The sequence below is a fragment of the Daphnia pulicaria genome, chromosome 2 (assembly GCF_021234035.1).
Source record: "Daphnia pulicaria isolate SC F1-1A chromosome 2, SC_F0-13Bv2, whole genome shotgun sequence".
Lineage (NCBI taxonomy): Eukaryota > Metazoa > Arthropoda > Branchiopoda > Diplostraca > Daphniidae > Daphnia > Daphnia pulicaria.
In genome coordinates, this window is record NC_060914.1 from 7,789,731 (window position 1) to 7,806,026 (window position 16,296).

Consider the following 16,296-nt stretch of genomic DNA (forward strand, 5'->3'; position numbering starts at 1 on the left):
TAATCCGAGTATGGAATTTCATTTCCTTTTGTACTTTCTCGATAATAGCCAATATCTGGACTTGTGTACTGCTATGTAAAATGTGTAATGGAAGAAGAGCGGTAGGAATCTTACACGCTAACTAGCTAGTCTGTACACTTAAGAGGGTGCCACTACCAAGTTGAATTTGTTTGGCTATCCGTCTGGTGTCATCCCAACGAAAAGCAGTCAAAACTGGCGCTTTTTTAACGCAACAATAACCGCTGAAGTTTTGACTTGATTACTGCAAAATGGTAATGTTACATCACTAGAGATAATTTTACAACTATGCAGTCTATCATCCTAGCACTCATTACATACAAAGTAAAAAGATAAAATATAGGAATATCACTTATGTGTATCTTAGCAGTAAATCCTCATAACCACCGATGTAGTTATCACCATAGTGCGAGCGATAATCCAAGTGCATTTTACCATGACATATTAGATAGTATTGGATTACAACGTTGATTTGTATGAGCCTGGCTAGCTCAGTCGGAACAGCATGAGACTCTTAAGTATTAATTGCAATTGTACACACGACCGGGGTTTTACATTTTTCGCTTAGATAATCGTACCTGGCTGGTTCTTTCTATATTGTGCGCAAATCTGCTACTGATACAGTGATAATTCTATTGTGTGATTATTATTTTGTCACTATATATTTGATGTAAATCTTTAAATAAATGATACAAAAGTTTCCATATAAACAGGTAAGCATGCAGAAAACCGCAAGTTAATTCATTATAAAACATCTCAAAGATGAACATCCGTTTAATAAGGGGGCACCCAGGTTTGAACTGGGGGCATTTCGATCTGCAGACGAATGCTCTACCAATGAGCTATACCCCCATAAATGTTTGTATGAGTTTACCTTCGACATTCTGGATTATAAGGTATTAATTTTGCGAAAAAAACCTTATCTTTTAATTTTTGTTTCACACAGGATGCGCAAACAAAGAATCATTTGGTTAATAATTGAGTTTCTATTGAACAGGAGGCCACGTCAGATATTTCAGTTATTTGAGTGAAGAAACTGTGTGTTATTAAATAATACTTCTTGAACAGCTTTAACGCAGATCAGTTTCCATAAGCTGATGAGAATTTCTTTCAAACTTTCAAAAGTCAGGCTGATACGTAGAAATATTTTTAGTGAGCTGATTTTCAAATTCAATAAACACAACAATGAAACAATTTAACTGAATAAACCCAATAATAGTTCATTCCCTGTATTAGATTCAAATTAATAGGGGGCATCCGGGGTTGAACCGGGGACATTTCGATCTGCAGTCGAATGCTCTTCCACTGAGCTATACCCCCGATATTTTTACATTTTACCGCGTATTTGTATTATTCCTCCATTTTAATTAAGAGTTTCTGACTCTGAAATATCGATTGATATTTTTTAAAAATTAGATTTCTTTTCTCTGATATTTCACGAAACGAAATGTCGATAATTGATGCCTATTTAGTCATCGTGTGGCTTTCAGGTCAAGTCAGCTATATCCTTATTATATATTTGCGGGACATAAACATATTATGGTGATTTTGGCGAAATAAATTTTTTGCCATCTTTATGAAATTCACGTTTCCATAGTGTAGTGGTTATCACGTCGGCTTTACACGCTGAAGGTCCTCAGTTCGATCCTGGGTGGAAACAATTTAACAACTTTAATCCGAGTATGGAATTTCATTTCCTTTTGTACTTTCTCGATAATAGCCAATATCTGGACTTGTGTACTGCTATGTAAAATGTGTAATGGAAGAAGAGCGGTAGGAATCTTACACGCTAACTAGCTGGTCTGTACACTTAAAAGGGTTCCACTACCAAGTTGTATTTGTTTGGCTATCCGTCTGGTGTCATCCCAACGAAAAGCAGTCAAAACTGGCGCTTTTTTAACGCAATAATAACCGCTGAAGTTTTGACTTGATTCCTGCAAAATGGTAATGTTACATCACTAGAGATAATTTTACAACTATGCAGTCTATTATCCTAGCACTCATTACATACAAAGTAAAAAGATAAAATATAGGAATATCACTTATGTGTATCTTAGCAGTAAATCCTCATAACCACCGATGTAGTTATCACCATAGTGCGAGCGATAATCCAAGCGCATTTTACCATGACATATTAGATAGTATTGGATTACAACGTTGATTTGTATGAGCCTGGCTAGCTCAGTCGGAACAGCATGAGACTCTTAAGTATTAATTGCAATTGTACACACGACCGGGGTTTTACATTTTTCGCTGAGATAATCGTACCTGGCAGGTTCTTTCTATATTGTGCGCAAATCTGCTACTGATACAGTGATAATTCTATTGTGTGATTATTGTTTTGTCACTATATATTTGATGTAAATCTTTAAATAAATGATACAAAAGTTTCCATATAAACAGGTAAGCATGCAGAAAACCGCAAGTTATTTCATTTTAAAACATCTCAATGATGAACATCCGTTTTATAAGGGGGCACCCAGGGTTGAACTGGGGACATTTCGATCTGCAGTCGAATGCTCTACCACTGAGCTATACCCCCATAAATGTTTGTATGAGTTTACCTTCGACATTCTGGATTATAAGGTATTAATTTTGCGAAAAAAACCTTATCTTTTAATTTTTGTTTCACACAGGATGCGCAAACAAAGAATCATTTGGTTAATAATTGAGTTTCTATTGAACAGGAGGCCACGTCAGATATTTCAGTTATTTGAGTGAAGAAACTGTGTGTTATTAAATAATACTTCTTGAACAGCTTTAACGCAGATCAGTTTCCATAAGCTGATGAGAATTTCTTTCAAACTTTCAAAAGTCAGGCTGATACGTAGAAATATTTTTAGTGAGCTGATTTTCAAATTCAATAAACACAACAATGAAACAATTTAACTGAATAAACCCAATAATAGTTCATTCCCTGTATTAGATTCAACTTAATAGGGGGCATCCGGGGTTGAACCGGGGACATTTCGATCTGCAGTCGAGCTATACCCCCGATATTTTTACATTTTACCGCGTATTTGTATTATTCCTCCATTTTAATTAAGAGTTTCTGACTCTGAAATATCGATTGATATTTTTTAAAAATTAGATTTCTTTTCTCTGATATTTCACGAAACGAAATGTCGATAATTGATGCCTATTTAGTCATCGTGTGGCTTTCAGGTCAAGTCAGCTATATCCTTATTATCAGGGTTGTTAATATCGCCGCGATGAACGATGAAATCGTCATCGGGGATAAAATTTTTTGTTCAAGCGATTATCGCGCGATAGGTTTCAAAATCAGTATCGATCGATAATCCCGTTTTCATCGCCGATGACGCGATAGCGATAGTTTTTTTTAATTGCAGGCTGCTTAAAAGTAGCATTAAGTTACAGCTGAAAATGAATGAGCAATACAGTGGTGTATTCGCCCATCCGAGTTTTTTTTTAATATCACGGCCGAGATGGAAAACAAGGGATATTGTTAATATAGTTTTTCTGCTTTTGAAAAAAATAAGCAGAAAAATATTTTAGAAATTTTTTTTGAAATTTTGCAACGTTGTAAAAAGTATCGGTGACTATCGGCGATTATCGCACCGATACTTTTCTGAAACTTCATCGTTCGATAGTCGGCAATAAAAAAAAACGCCAGTATCGCTATCGCAATCGGAAATACTTATTTTTAGCGATATTAACAACCCTGCTTATAATATATTTGGGGGACATAAACATGTTATGGTGATTTTGGCGAAATAAATTTTTTGCCATCTTTATGAAATTGACGTTTCCATAGTGTAGTGGTTATCACGTCGGCTTTACACGCTGAAGGTCCTCAGTTCGATCCTGGGTGGAAACAATTTTAAAACTTTAATCCGAGTATGGAATTTCATTTCCTTTTGTAATTTCTCGATAATAACCAATATCTGGACTTGTGTACTGCTATGTAAAATGTGTAATGGAAGAAGAGCGGTAGGAATCTTACACGCTAACTAGCTAGTCTGTACACTTAAGAGGGTGCCACTACCAAGTTGTATTTGTTTGGCTATCCGTCTGGTGTCATCCCAACGAAAAGCAGTCAAAACTGGCGCTTTTTTAACGCAACAATAACCGCTGAAGTTTTGACTTGATTACTGCAAAATGGTAATGTTACATCACTAGAGATAATTTTACAACTATGCAGTCTATCATCCTAGCACTCATTACATACAAAGTAAAAAGATAAAATATAGGAATATCACTTATGTGTATCTTAGCAGTAAATCCTCATAACCACCGATGTAGTTATCACCATAGTGCGAGCGATAATCCAAGTGCATTTTACCATGACATATTAGATAGTATTGGATTACAACGTTGATTTGTATGAGCCTGGCTAGCTCAGTCGGAACAGCATGAGACTCTTAAGTATTAATTGCAATTGTACACACGACCGGGGTTTTACATTTTTCGCTGAGATAATCGTACCTGGCAGGTTCTTTCTATATTGTGCGCAAATCTGCTACTGATACAGTGATAATTCTATTGTTTGATTATTGTTTTGTCACTATATATTTGATGTAAATCTTTAAATAAATGATACAAAAGTTTCCATATAAACAGATAAGCATGCAGAAAACCGCAAGTTATTTCATTTTAAAACATCTCAATGATGAACATCCGTTTTATAAGGGGGCACCCAGGGTTGAACTAGGGACATTTCGATCTGCAGTCGAATGCTCTACCACTGAGCTATACCCCCATAAATGTTTGTATGAGTTTACCTTCGACATTCTGGATTATAAGGTATTAATTTTGCGAAAAAAAACCTTATCTTTTAATTTTTGTTTCACACAGGATGCGCAAACAAAGAATCATTTGGTTAATAATTGAGTTTCTATTGAACAGGAGGCCACGTCAGATATTTCAGTTATTTGAGTGAAGAAACTGTGTGTTATTAAATAATACTTCTTGAACAGCTTTAACGCAGATCAGTTTCCATAAGCTGATGAGAATTTCTTTCAAACTTTCAAAAGTCAGGCTGATACGTAGAAATATTTTTAGTGAGCTGATTTTCAAATTCAATAAACACAACAATGAAACAATTTAACTGAATAAACCCAATAATAGTTCATTCCCTGTATTAGATTCAACTTAATAGGGGGCATCCGGGGTTGAACCGGGGACATTTCGATCTGCAGTCGAGCTATACCCCCGATACTTTTACATTTTACCGCGTAGTTTTATTATTCCTCCATTTTAATTAAGAGTTTCTGACTCTGAAATATCGATTGATATTTTTTAAAAATTAGATTTCTTTTCTCTGATATTTCACGAAACGAAATGTCGATAATTGATGCCTATTTAGTCATCGTGTGGCTTTCAGGTCAAGTCAGCTATATCCTTATTATATATTTGGGGGACATAAACATGTTTTGGTGATTTTGGCGAAATAAATTTTTTGCCATCTTTATGAAATTGACGTTTCCATAGTGTAGTGGTTATCACGTCGGCTTTACACGCTGAAGGTCCTCAGTTCGATCCTGGGTGGAAACAATTTTACAACTTTAATCCGAGTATGGAATTTCATTTCCTTTTGTAATTTCTCGATAATAGCCAATATCTGGACTTGTGTACTGCTATGTAAAATGTGTAATGGAAGAAGAGCGGTAGGAATCTTACACGCTAACTAGCTGGTCTGTACACTTAAAAGGGTTCCACTACCAAGTTGTATTTGTTTGGCTATCCGTCTGGTGTCATCCCAACGAAAAGCAGTCAAAACTGACGCTTTTTTAACGCAACAATAACCGCTGAAGTTTTGACTTGATTACTGCAAAATGGTAATGTTACATCACTAGAGATAATTTTACAACTATGCAGTCTATTATCCTAGCACTCATTACATACAAAGTAAAAAGATAAAATATAGGAATATCACTTATGTGTATCTTAGCAGTAAATCCTCATAACCACCGATGTAGTTATCACCATAGTGCGAGCGATAATCCAAGCGCATTTTACCATGACATATTAGATAGTATTGGATTACAACGTTGATTTGTATGAGCCTGGCTAGCTCAGTCGGAACAGCATGAGACTCTTAAGTATTAATTGCAATTGTACACACGACCGGGGTTTTACATTTTTCGCTGAGATAATCGTACCTGGCAGGTTCTTTCTATATTGTGCGCAAATCTGCTACTGATACAGTGATAATTCTATTGTGTGATTATTGTTTTGTCACTATATATTTGATGTAAATCTTTAAATAAATGATACAAAAGTTTCCATATAAACAGGTAAGCATGCAGAAAACCGCAAGTTATTTCATTTTAAAACATCTCAATGATGAACATCCGTTTTATAAGGGGGCACCCAGGGTTGAACTGGGGACATTTCGATCTGCAGTCGAATGCTCTACCACTGAGCTATACCCCCATAAATGTTTGTATGAGTTTACCTTCGACATTCTGGATTATAAGGTATTAATTTTGCGAAAAAAACCTTATCTTTTAATTTTTGTTTCACACAGGATGCGCAAACAAAGAATCATTTGGTTAATAATTGAGTTTCTATTGAACAGGAGGCCACGTCAGATATTTCAGTTATTTGAGTGAAGAAACTGTGTGTTATTAAATAATACTTCTTGAACAGCTTTAACGCAGATCAGTTTCCATAAGCTGATGAGAATTTCTTTCAAACTTTCAAAAGTCAGGCTGATACGTAGAAATATTTTTAGTGAGCTGATTTTCAAATTCAATAAACACAACAATGAAACAATTTAACTGAATAAACCCAATAATAGTTCATTCCCTGTATTAGATTCAACTTAATAGGGGGCATCCGGGGTTGAACCGGGGACATTTCGATCTGCAGTCGAGCTATACCCCCGATACTTTTACATTTTACCGCGTAGTTTTATTATTCCTCCATTTTAATTAAGAGTTTCTGACTCTGAAATATCGATTGATATTTTTTAAAAATTAGATTTCTTTTCTCTGATATTTCACGAAACGAAATGTCGATAATTGATGCCTATTTAGTCATCGTGTGGCTTTCAGGTCAAGTCAGCTATATCCTTATTATATATTTGGGGGACATAAACATGTTTTGGTGATTTTGGCGAAATAAATTTTTTGCCATCTTTATGAAATTGACGTTTCCATAGTGTAGTGGTTATCACGTCGGCTTTACACGCTGAAGGTCCTCAGTTCGATCCTGGGTGGAAACAATTTTACAACTTTAATCCGAGTATGGAATTTCATTTCCTTTTGTAATTTCTCGATAATAGCCAATATCTGGACTTGTGTACTGCTATGTAAAATGTGTAATGGAAGAAGAGCGGTAGGAATCTTACACGCTAACTAGCTGGTCTGTACACTTAAAAGGGTTCCACTACCAAGTTGTATTTGTTTGGCTATCCGTCTGGTGTCATCCCAACGAAAAGCAGTCAAAACTGACGCTTTTTTAACGCAACAATAACCGCTGAAGTTTTGACTTGATTACTGCAAAATGGTAATGTTACATCACTAGAGATAATTTTACAACTATGCAGTCTATTATCCTAGCACTCATTACATACAAAGTAAAAAGATAAAATATAGGAATATCACTTATGTGTATCTTAGCAGTAAATCCTCATAACCACCGATGTAGTTATCACCATAGTGCGAGCGATAATCCAAGCGCATTTTACCATGACATATTAGATAGTATTGGATTACAACGTTGATTTGTATGAGCCTGGCTAGCTCAGTCGGAACAGCATGAGACTCTTAAGTATTAATTGCAATTGTACACACGACCGGGGTTTTACATTTTTCGCTGAGATAATCGTACCTGGCAGGTTCTTTCTATATTGTGCGCAAATCTGCTACTGATACAGTGATAATTCTATTGTGTGATTATTGTTTTGTCACTATATATTTGATGTAAATCTTTAAATAAATGATACAAAAGTTTCCATATAAACAGGTAAGCATGCAGAAAACCGCAAGTTATTTCATTTTAAAACATCTCAATGATGAACATCCGTTTTATAAGGGGGCACCCAGGGTTGAACTGGGGACATTTCGATCTGCAGTCGAATGCTCTACCACTGAGCTATACCCCCATAAATGTTTGTATGAGTTTACCTTCGACATTCTGGATTATAAGGTATTAATTTTGCGAAAAAAACCTTATCTTTTAATTTTTGTTTCACACAGGATGCGCAAACAAAGAATCATTTGGTTAATAATTGAGTTTCTATTGAACAGGAGGCCACGTCAGATATTTCAGTTATTTGAGTGAAGAAACTGTGTGTTATTAAATAATACTTCTTGAACAGCTTTAACGCAGATCAGTTTCCATAAGCTGATGAGAATTTCTTTCAAACTTTCAAAAGTCAGGCTGATACGTAGAAATATTTTTAGTGAGCTGCTGATTTTCAAATTCAATAAACACAACAATGAAACAATTTAACTGAATAAACCCAATAATAGTTCATTCCCTGTATTAGATTCAACTTAATAGGGGGCATCCGGGGTTGAACCGGGGACATTTCGATCTGCAGTCGAGCTATACCCCCGATATTTTTACATTTTACCGCGTATTTGTATTATTCCTCCATTTTAATTAAGAGTTTCTGACTCTGAAATATCGATTGATATTTTTTAAAAATTAGATTTCTTTTCTCTGATATTTCACGAGACGAAATGTCGATAATTTATGCCTATTTTATCATCGTGTGGCTTTTAGGTCGAGTCAGCTATATCCTTATTATATATTTGGGGGACATAAACATGTTATGGTGATCTTGGCGAAATAAATTTTTTGCCATCTTTATGAAATTGACGTTTCCATAGTGTAGTAGTTATCACGTCGGCTTTACACGCTGAAGGTCCTCAGTTCGATCCTGGGTGGAAACAATTTACAACTTTAATCCCAGTATGGAATTTCATTTCCTTTTGTACTTTCTCGATAATAGCCAATATCTGGACTTGTGTACTGCTATGTAAAATGTGTAATGGAAGAAGAGCGGTAGGAATCTTACACGCTAACTAGCTAGTCTGTACACTTAAAAGGGTGCCACTACCAAGTTGTATTTGTTTGGCTATCCGTCTGGTGTCATCCCAACGAAAAGCAGCCAAAACTGGCGCTTTTTTAACGCAACAATAACCGCTGAAGTTTTGACTTGATTCCTGAAAAATGGTAATGTTACATCACTAGAGATAATTTTACAACTATGCAGTCTATCATCCTAGCACTCATTACATACAAAGTAAAAAGATAAAATATAGGAATATCACTTATGTGTATCTTAGCAGTAAATCCTCATAACCACCGATGTAGTTATCACCATAGTGCGAGCGATAATTCAAGTGCATTTTACCATGACATATTAGATAGTATTGGATTACAACGTTGATTTGTATGAGCCTGGCTAGCTCAGTCGGAACAGCATAAGGCTCTTAAGTATTAATTGCAATTGTACACACGACCGGGGCTTTTACATTTTTCGCTAAGATTATCGTACCTGGCAGGTTCTTTCTATATTGTGCGCAAATCTGCTACTGATACAGTGATAATTCTATGGTGTGATTATTGTTTTGTCACTATATATTTGATGTAAATCTTTAAATAAATGATACAAAAGTTTCCATATAAACAGGTAAGCATGCAGAAAACCGCAAGTTATTTCATTTTAAAACATCTCAATGATGAACATCCGTTTTATAAGGGGGCACCCATGTTTGAACTGGGGACATTTCGATCTGCAGTCGAATGCTCTACCACTGAGCTATACCCCATAAATGTTTGTATGAGTTTACCTTCGACATTCTGGATTATAAGGTATTAATTTTGCGAAAAAAACCTTATCTTTTAATTTTTGTTTCACACAGGATGCGCAAACAAAGAATCATTTGGTTAATAATTGAGTTTCTATTGAACAGGAGGCCACGTCAGATATTTCAGTTATTTGAGTGAAGAAACTGTGTGTTATTAAATAATACTTCTTGAACAGCTTTAACGCAGATCAGTTTCCATAAGCTGATGAGAATTTCTTTCAAACTTTCAAAAGTCAGGCTGATACGTAGAAATATTTTTAGTGAGCTGATTTTCAAATTCAATAAACACAACAATGAAACAATTTAACTGAATAAACCCAATAATAGTTCATTCCCTGTATTAGATTCAACTTAATAGGGAGCATCCGGGGTTGAACCGGGAACATTTCGATCTGCAGTCGAATGCTCTTCCACTGAGCTATACCACCGATATTTTTACATTTTACCGCGTATTTGTATTATTCCCCTATTTTAATTAAGAGTAACTGACTCTGAAATATCGATTTATCCCTGAGGTATATTTATATACGAAGGTCCTTAACAATATAGGGTGTGGGGTATAGGGGGTAGTGTAGTAGTAGATAGTAGTGAAATTCAGAGGGTTTAATGTCCATTTAGTTATCCTTTATACGTTTCTTCCCTGAATGACCAATCGTCACCAAATTTTGTACGTAATTCTGTCAAAATTTGAAACATGTCGTAACGGGGTTTCATTTGTTTTCATTACTGTTTTAAAAATTTAATTTGCGTACTTGTTACCTAGCTGGTTGCCGAATCATAGGCAGTGAATTCGCTTTTGTTTGCTTAACCTTCCAACTGCCAGTGCAGTGAGTGCTCAGCAGTGTTATCAAAAAGAAAACAAGTTTGAATCTTCCCTACCAAGACAAGTTTTGATGATATGATATTGATATTTTGATGATATTTGATTTTATTTTTATTGTTCTTGTTCGATTTCGTCTTTATTGTTCTTATTATTGCCTCTTTTTGTTAACTGTTTTTAATAAATGATGATCTTGATTTTAATAAATTTTTTGATAAAGTAAAATTTCTATTCCCCTTGTTTTTAACAGTTAGTCATCAACCAAGAAGTTGAGGAACATTTTAAAAATGTTTGAACATACTCATTTTGAAGCTCTGGGCCATCTCTCTCTTCTTCCCTTGTCCTCTCCACAGTCATCAAGATCTTTTAGCGGTCGTGAAGAGTTACCACCGATCTTCCACTTCCATTTACCTCCGAAAGTTTTTTAACAAGCAATCCACCACTCAACCGCACCAAATCCATGGACCCCACTTTTTTTTCCCATTCCCCTATGGGACCAAGAAATCTGAAATATTTCAGGCATATCCAGTTTTTTAGTTCGGATTCACCTGTTTTTGCAGAATTTAAATATTCCCTGCTGTTCGGGAGATATTTAATGTTAAAGTTTGAGTTTTTTCAAATTTTAACAATTTTAGGGGGTCTTTGGCATCGCTTTTTGGTTAAATGCTAACCTTTAAAAAAAAACAAATTCAACCAAAAGTTTGCTTGGCCATCCCTTAATACCAATCCAAAAGGAATTTACATTCCGAATTAGATTGACCGAGTTATTCCCAATATAGTAAAGTGTAATTTTGACCAGTTTACCTACCAGACCACCAAGCCTAGTTGCCATTTTTGATTACTCTCCCTCGCGTTCCTAGCGTCCATAGCGGAATGGGAAAAAAGTGGGGTCCATGGATTTGGTGCGGTTGAGTGTTGGATTGCTTGTTAAGTGTAATTTTTCAAAAGTTACAAATTTAAATTTCCTAAATGGCTTGATCGAGATTCGAACTCAGAACCATACCAGTGGCAACCAGGGTTGCTAACCATTAGACCAACATTGACATAAGATTTAAGGGAAAGCGTGGTCAGGTTGGTGTGTACACCAAACAATGTAACGAAAGACGAAGTAAAGCTATGGTAATATCGCTAGCGACGCTACCATCGGTATCGATTTTGGAACCGGTCGTAAAACACTTAGGTTATATGCCTGAATTAAGATTTTTTCAGCGGTGGTTTAATCTAACTGCTATAAGAGCACATCCATTTCTTTATAGTTAATATGTAACTAATAATTTTTCCAATTCCATGTTACTATAGTAATAAATGTTGCTAAAACTTAATCTAAACATGAAGTGCGACGTGGGGTGGCGGGCCGAAGCCTCCGCCACACCTAAGTCGCACCACTCATTATATTAACAGATTATTAGTCAATTAGTTATAAAGAATCAATTATGAAAGAGAATAAAGGGAAACAGAATTTTCCAAACGTTAAAGTATGTATTAATCTACCATAACCTTTATTTTCTGTCTCTTTAACGTTTAAAAAAATTACCGAAGGATATTACCGAAGGAATCTTGCATTGCAATGTGGCGTAAACTAGGTGTATTGAGAAGAGCACACAATTGTAACAATGACAGGGAAAAATATCAATAATTAATGGCAATTGTATGCTTTTCTGTTCAATTTTAGAGGATCATTGCAGGTTTAATCGACAGTGCCACAACCGAATGGCCGTCAGAAAATACCACTGGGACGACAAAAGCCGGTTTCTACCAGTAGAAGAAAAAGAACGATAAGAAAGATTATGCCCTATCGTTTTGAAAGTACTTGTTTGATCACTGGGTATTTACACTTTTCACGAGATATTCGTAAGAATGTGGAATGTGGTTTCATTCTGTTGGCAGACCTGACAATGGTCTTTTTTTTCAAAATGAAAGTGTTTGTACTATGGAGTTGCGGAGGATTGAACTCCGGGCTTTTCGCATGCAAAGCGAACACTCTACCACTGAGTTACAAACCCTTAATATTAATTCGTTTGCTTTGAGTGACTTTTAACGATTGCGACACGTATGTAAGTAAAAAGAATAAAACTTGAAAGGAAGGTTCTGTCAAGAGTGGGGTTCGAACCCACGCCTTTCTCGAAGACCAGAATGCCAAATAACGGATTTAACAAGATTACCTATTAATCTATTATTTGATTTTGTATCTTAAGTCTGGCGCCTAAACCACTCGGCCATCTTGACATTGTTATCGCAATGACTACTTATATTGCAATGTGGCGTAAACTAGGTGTATTGAAAAGAGCACGCAATTGTAACTATGACAGGGCAAAATATCAATAATTAATGGCAATTATATGCTTTTCTGTTCAATTTTCAAGGATCATGGCAGGTTTAATCGACAGTGCCACAACCGAATGGCCGTCAGAAAATACCACTGGGACGACAAAAGCCGGTTTCTACCAGTAGAAGAAAGGAAGGATAAGAAAGATTATGCCCTATCGTTTTGCAAGTACTTGTTTGATCACTGGGTATTTACACTTTTCACGAGATATTCGTAAGAATGTGGAATGTAGTTTCATTCTGTTGGCAGACCTGACAATGGTCTTTTTTTTCAAAATGAAAGTGATTATAGTATGGAGTTGCGGAGGATTGAACTCCGGGCTTTTCGCATGCAAAGCAAACAGTCAAACACTCTACCACTGAGTTACAACCCCTTAACAATTGTTCGTTTGCTTTGAGTGACTTTTCACGATTGCGACACGTATGTGTTTTCAATGGAGAAGAAGATTTTAAGTAAAAAGAATAAAACTTGAAAGGAAGGTTTTGTCAAGAGTGGGGATCGAACCCACGCCTTCTTCGAAGACCAGAATGCCAAGTAACGAATTTTACAAGATTACCTATTAATCTATTATTTGAATTAGAATCTTAAGTCTGACGCCTTAACCATTCGGCAATCTTGACATTGTTAACGCAATGACTACTTATATTGCAATGTGGCGTAAACTAGGTGTATTGAGAAGAGCACACAATTGTAACAATGACAGGGAAAAATATCAATAATTAATGGCAATTGTATGCTTTTCTGTTCAATTTTAGAGGATCATTGCAGGTTTAATCGACAGTGCCACAACCGAATGGCCGTCAGAAAATACCACTGGGACGACAAAAGCCGGTTTCTACCAGTAGAAGAAAAAGGACGATAAGAAAGATTATGCCCTATCGTTTTGCAAGTACTTGTTTGATCACTGGGTATTTACACTTTTCACGAGATATTCGTAAGAATGTGGAATGTGGTTTCATTCTCTTGGCAGACCTGACAATGGTCTTTTTTTTTCAAAATGAAAGTGTTTGTACTATGGAGTTGCGGAGGATTGAACTCCGGGCTTTTCGCATGCAAAGCGAACACTCTACCACTGAGTTACAAACCCTTAATATTAATTCGTTTGCTTTGAGTGACTTTTAACGATTGCGACAAGTATGTAAGTAAAAAGAATAAAACTTGAAAGGAAGGTTCTGTCAAGAGTGGGGTTCGAACCCACGCCTTTCTCGAAGACCAGAATGCCAAATAACGGATTTAACAAGATTACCTATTAATCTATTATTTGATTTTGTATCTTAAGTCTGGCGCCTTAACCACTCGGCCATCTTGACATTGTTATCGCAATGACTACTTATATTGCAATGTGGCGTAAACTAGGTGTATTGAAAAGAGCACGCAATTGTAACTATGACAGGGCAAAATATCAATAATTAATGGCAATTATATGCTTTTCTGTTCAATTTTCAAGGATCATGGCAGGTTTAATCGACAGTGCCACAACCGAATGGCCGTCAGAAAATACCACTGGGACGACAAAAGCCGTTTTCTACCAGTAGAAGAAAGGAAGGATAAGAAAGATTATGCCCTATCCTTTTGCAAGTACTTGTTTGATCACTGGGTATTTACACTTTTCACGAGATATTCGTAAGAATGTGGAATGTAGTTTCATTCTGTTGGCAGACCTGACAATGGTCTTTTTTTTCAAAATGAAAGTGATTATAGTATGGAGTTGCGGAGGATTGAACTCCGGGCTTTTCGCATGCAAAGCAAACAGTCAAACACTCTACCACTGAGTTACAACCCCTTGAAAATCGAGACTACCAGTATGTTCTCAATACTTGCTTTTTAACACTCGATTATTTGCAAAACCTTGGAGCTGCGGAGGATTGAACTCCGGTCTTCTCACATGCGAAGCGAGCACTCTACCTCTGAGTTACAACCCCTTAACAATTGTTCGTTTGCTTTGAGTGACTTTTCACGATTGCGATACGTATGTGTTTTCAATGGAGAAGAAGATTTTAAGTAAAAAGAATAAAACTTGAAAGGAAGGTTTTGTCAAGAGTGGGGATCGAACCCACGCCTTCTTCGAAGACCAGAATGCCAAGTAACGGATTTTACAAGATTACCTATTAATCTATTATTTGAATTAGAATCTTAAGTCTGACGCCTTAACCATTCGGCAATCTTGACATTGTTAACGCAATGACTACTTATATTGCAATGTGGCGTAAACTAGGTGTATTGAGAAGATCACACAATTGTAACAATGACAGGGAAAAATATCAATAATTAATGGCAATTGTATGCTTTTCTGTTCAAATTTAGAGGATCATTGCAGGTTTAATCGACAGTGCCACAACCGAATGGCCGTCAGAAAATACCACTGGGACGACAAAAGCCGGTTTCTACCAGTAGAAGAAAAAGAACGATAAGAAAGATTATGCCCTATCGTTTTGCAAGTACTTGTTTGATCACTGGGTATTTACACTTTTCACGAGATATTCGTAAGAATGTGGAATGTGGTTTCATTCTGTTGGCAGACCTGACAATGGTCTTTTTTTTGAAAATGAAAGTGTTTATACTATGGAGTTGCGGAGGATTGAACTCCGGGCTTTTCGCATGCAAAGCGAACACTCTACCACTGAGTTAAAACCCCTTAATATTAATTCGTTTGCTTTGAGTGACTTTTAACGATTGCGACACGTATGTAAGTAAAAAGAATAAAACTTGAAAGGAAGGTTTTGTCAAGAGTGGGGTTCGAACCCACGCCTTTCTCGAAGACCAGAATGCCAAATAACGGATTTAACAAGATTACCTATTAATCTATTATTTGATTTTGTATCTTAAGTCTGGCGCCTTAACCCAGCTAGCAGAGTATATTTCCCAAATATTGCTAAAATATTATATTCCTACAATTGAGATGTTGGTAAAATAATTTTTTAAAATATTTTTCCAATATATTTTTGCACCCAAATTTGTTGGCTCACAATATTTTTTCAACTTGTTTTACTTATTTTACTTTTATTGGTGAAATAACAGTTTTACTACTTTTAAAATTTTGACGGAAATCTGGTAGTTGTATTTATGGTTATTTAGTCTAGCGTGGAATATTTATTCATCTTCAACTAGTTATTAGACAAGTTCTTGATTTTGGCCTTGATTGGGTTTGAACCATCACACCTTGAGTCACCAATCCAATGCTATAACCACTACACCAAGATCGGTATTACAAATAATTTTCGACTTGATGCAAAAAAAGTTTTTAACTTCTAGAAGCCACGTAAACAAGGGTTAAGAGGGGATTCCCTATAGGGGTTTGTCCCGACAGGCAATAGACAGATGCAGAGGATCTCGCCAAGGATGTC

At 36.0% G+C, this 16,296-nt stretch overlaps 18 non-coding genes across 18 annotated transcripts; 5 read left to right on the forward strand and 13 right to left on the reverse strand.

Annotated features, from left to right (window-relative positions):
* Nucleotides 1–798: 798 nt before the first annotated feature.
* Trnac-gca lies at nt 799–870 on the reverse strand. The gene has a single exon. It is a non-coding gene; the product is annotated as a tRNA-Cys (tRNA).
* Nucleotides 871–1,266: 396 nt separating this feature from the next.
* On the reverse strand, nt 1,267–1,338 carry Trnac-gca. Its single transcript has one exon. It is a non-coding gene; the product is annotated as a tRNA-Cys (tRNA).
* Nucleotides 1,339–1,605: 267 nt separating this feature from the next.
* On the forward strand, nt 1,606–1,678 carry Trnav-uac. Its single transcript has one exon. It is a non-coding gene; the product is annotated as a tRNA-Val (tRNA).
* Nucleotides 1,679–2,488: 810 nt separating this feature from the next.
* On the reverse strand, nt 2,489–2,560 carry Trnac-gca. The gene has a single exon. It is a non-coding gene; the product is annotated as a tRNA-Cys (tRNA).
* Nucleotides 2,561–3,783: 1,223 nt separating this feature from the next.
* Nucleotides 3,784–3,856, forward strand: Trnav-uac. Its single transcript has one exon. It is a non-coding gene; the product is annotated as a tRNA-Val (tRNA).
* An 810-nt stretch (nt 3,857–4,666) lies between these two features.
* Nucleotides 4,667–4,738, reverse strand: Trnac-gca. The gene has a single exon. It is a non-coding gene; the product is annotated as a tRNA-Cys (tRNA).
* A 721-nt stretch (nt 4,739–5,459) lies between these two features.
* Trnav-uac lies at nt 5,460–5,532 on the forward strand. Its single transcript has one exon. It is a non-coding gene; the product is annotated as a tRNA-Val (tRNA).
* An 810-nt stretch (nt 5,533–6,342) lies between these two features.
* Nucleotides 6,343–6,414, reverse strand: Trnac-gca. Its single transcript has one exon. It is a non-coding gene; the product is annotated as a tRNA-Cys (tRNA).
* A 720-nt stretch (nt 6,415–7,134) lies between these two features.
* Nucleotides 7,135–7,207, forward strand: Trnav-uac. The gene has a single exon. It is a non-coding gene; the product is annotated as a tRNA-Val (tRNA).
* An 810-nt stretch (nt 7,208–8,017) lies between these two features.
* Nucleotides 8,018–8,089, reverse strand: Trnac-gca. Its single transcript has one exon. It is a non-coding gene; the product is annotated as a tRNA-Cys (tRNA).
* A 723-nt stretch (nt 8,090–8,812) lies between these two features.
* Nucleotides 8,813–8,885, forward strand: Trnav-uac. Its single transcript has one exon. It is a non-coding gene; the product is annotated as a tRNA-Val (tRNA).
* An 810-nt stretch (nt 8,886–9,695) lies between these two features.
* Trnac-gca lies at nt 9,696–9,767 on the reverse strand. Its single transcript has one exon. It is a non-coding gene; the product is annotated as a tRNA-Cys (tRNA).
* A 2,790-nt stretch (nt 9,768–12,557) lies between these two features.
* Nucleotides 12,558–12,629, reverse strand: Trnaa-ugc. Its single transcript has one exon. It is a non-coding gene; the product is annotated as a tRNA-Ala (tRNA).
* Nucleotides 12,630–12,715: 86 nt separating this feature from the next.
* On the reverse strand, nt 12,716–12,852 carry Trnal-uaa. Its single transcript has 2 exons — nt 12,816–12,852; nt 12,716–12,760 (listed from the first exon to the last, which is right to left on the reverse strand). It is a non-coding gene; the product is annotated as a tRNA-Leu (tRNA).
* A 1,115-nt stretch (nt 12,853–13,967) lies between these two features.
* Nucleotides 13,968–14,039, reverse strand: Trnaa-ugc. The gene has a single exon. It is a non-coding gene; the product is annotated as a tRNA-Ala (tRNA).
* Nucleotides 14,040–14,125: 86 nt separating this feature from the next.
* Nucleotides 14,126–14,262, reverse strand: Trnal-uaa. Its single transcript has 2 exons — nt 14,226–14,262; nt 14,126–14,170 (listed from the first exon to the last, which is right to left on the reverse strand). It is a non-coding gene; the product is annotated as a tRNA-Leu (tRNA).
* Nucleotides 14,263–14,802: 540 nt separating this feature from the next.
* Trnaa-cgc lies at nt 14,803–14,874 on the reverse strand. Its single transcript has one exon. It is a non-coding gene; the product is annotated as a tRNA-Ala (tRNA).
* Nucleotides 14,875–15,515: 641 nt separating this feature from the next.
* Nucleotides 15,516–15,587, reverse strand: Trnaa-ugc. Its single transcript has one exon. It is a non-coding gene; the product is annotated as a tRNA-Ala (tRNA).
* Between the last annotated feature and the right edge of the window lie 709 nt (nt 15,588–16,296).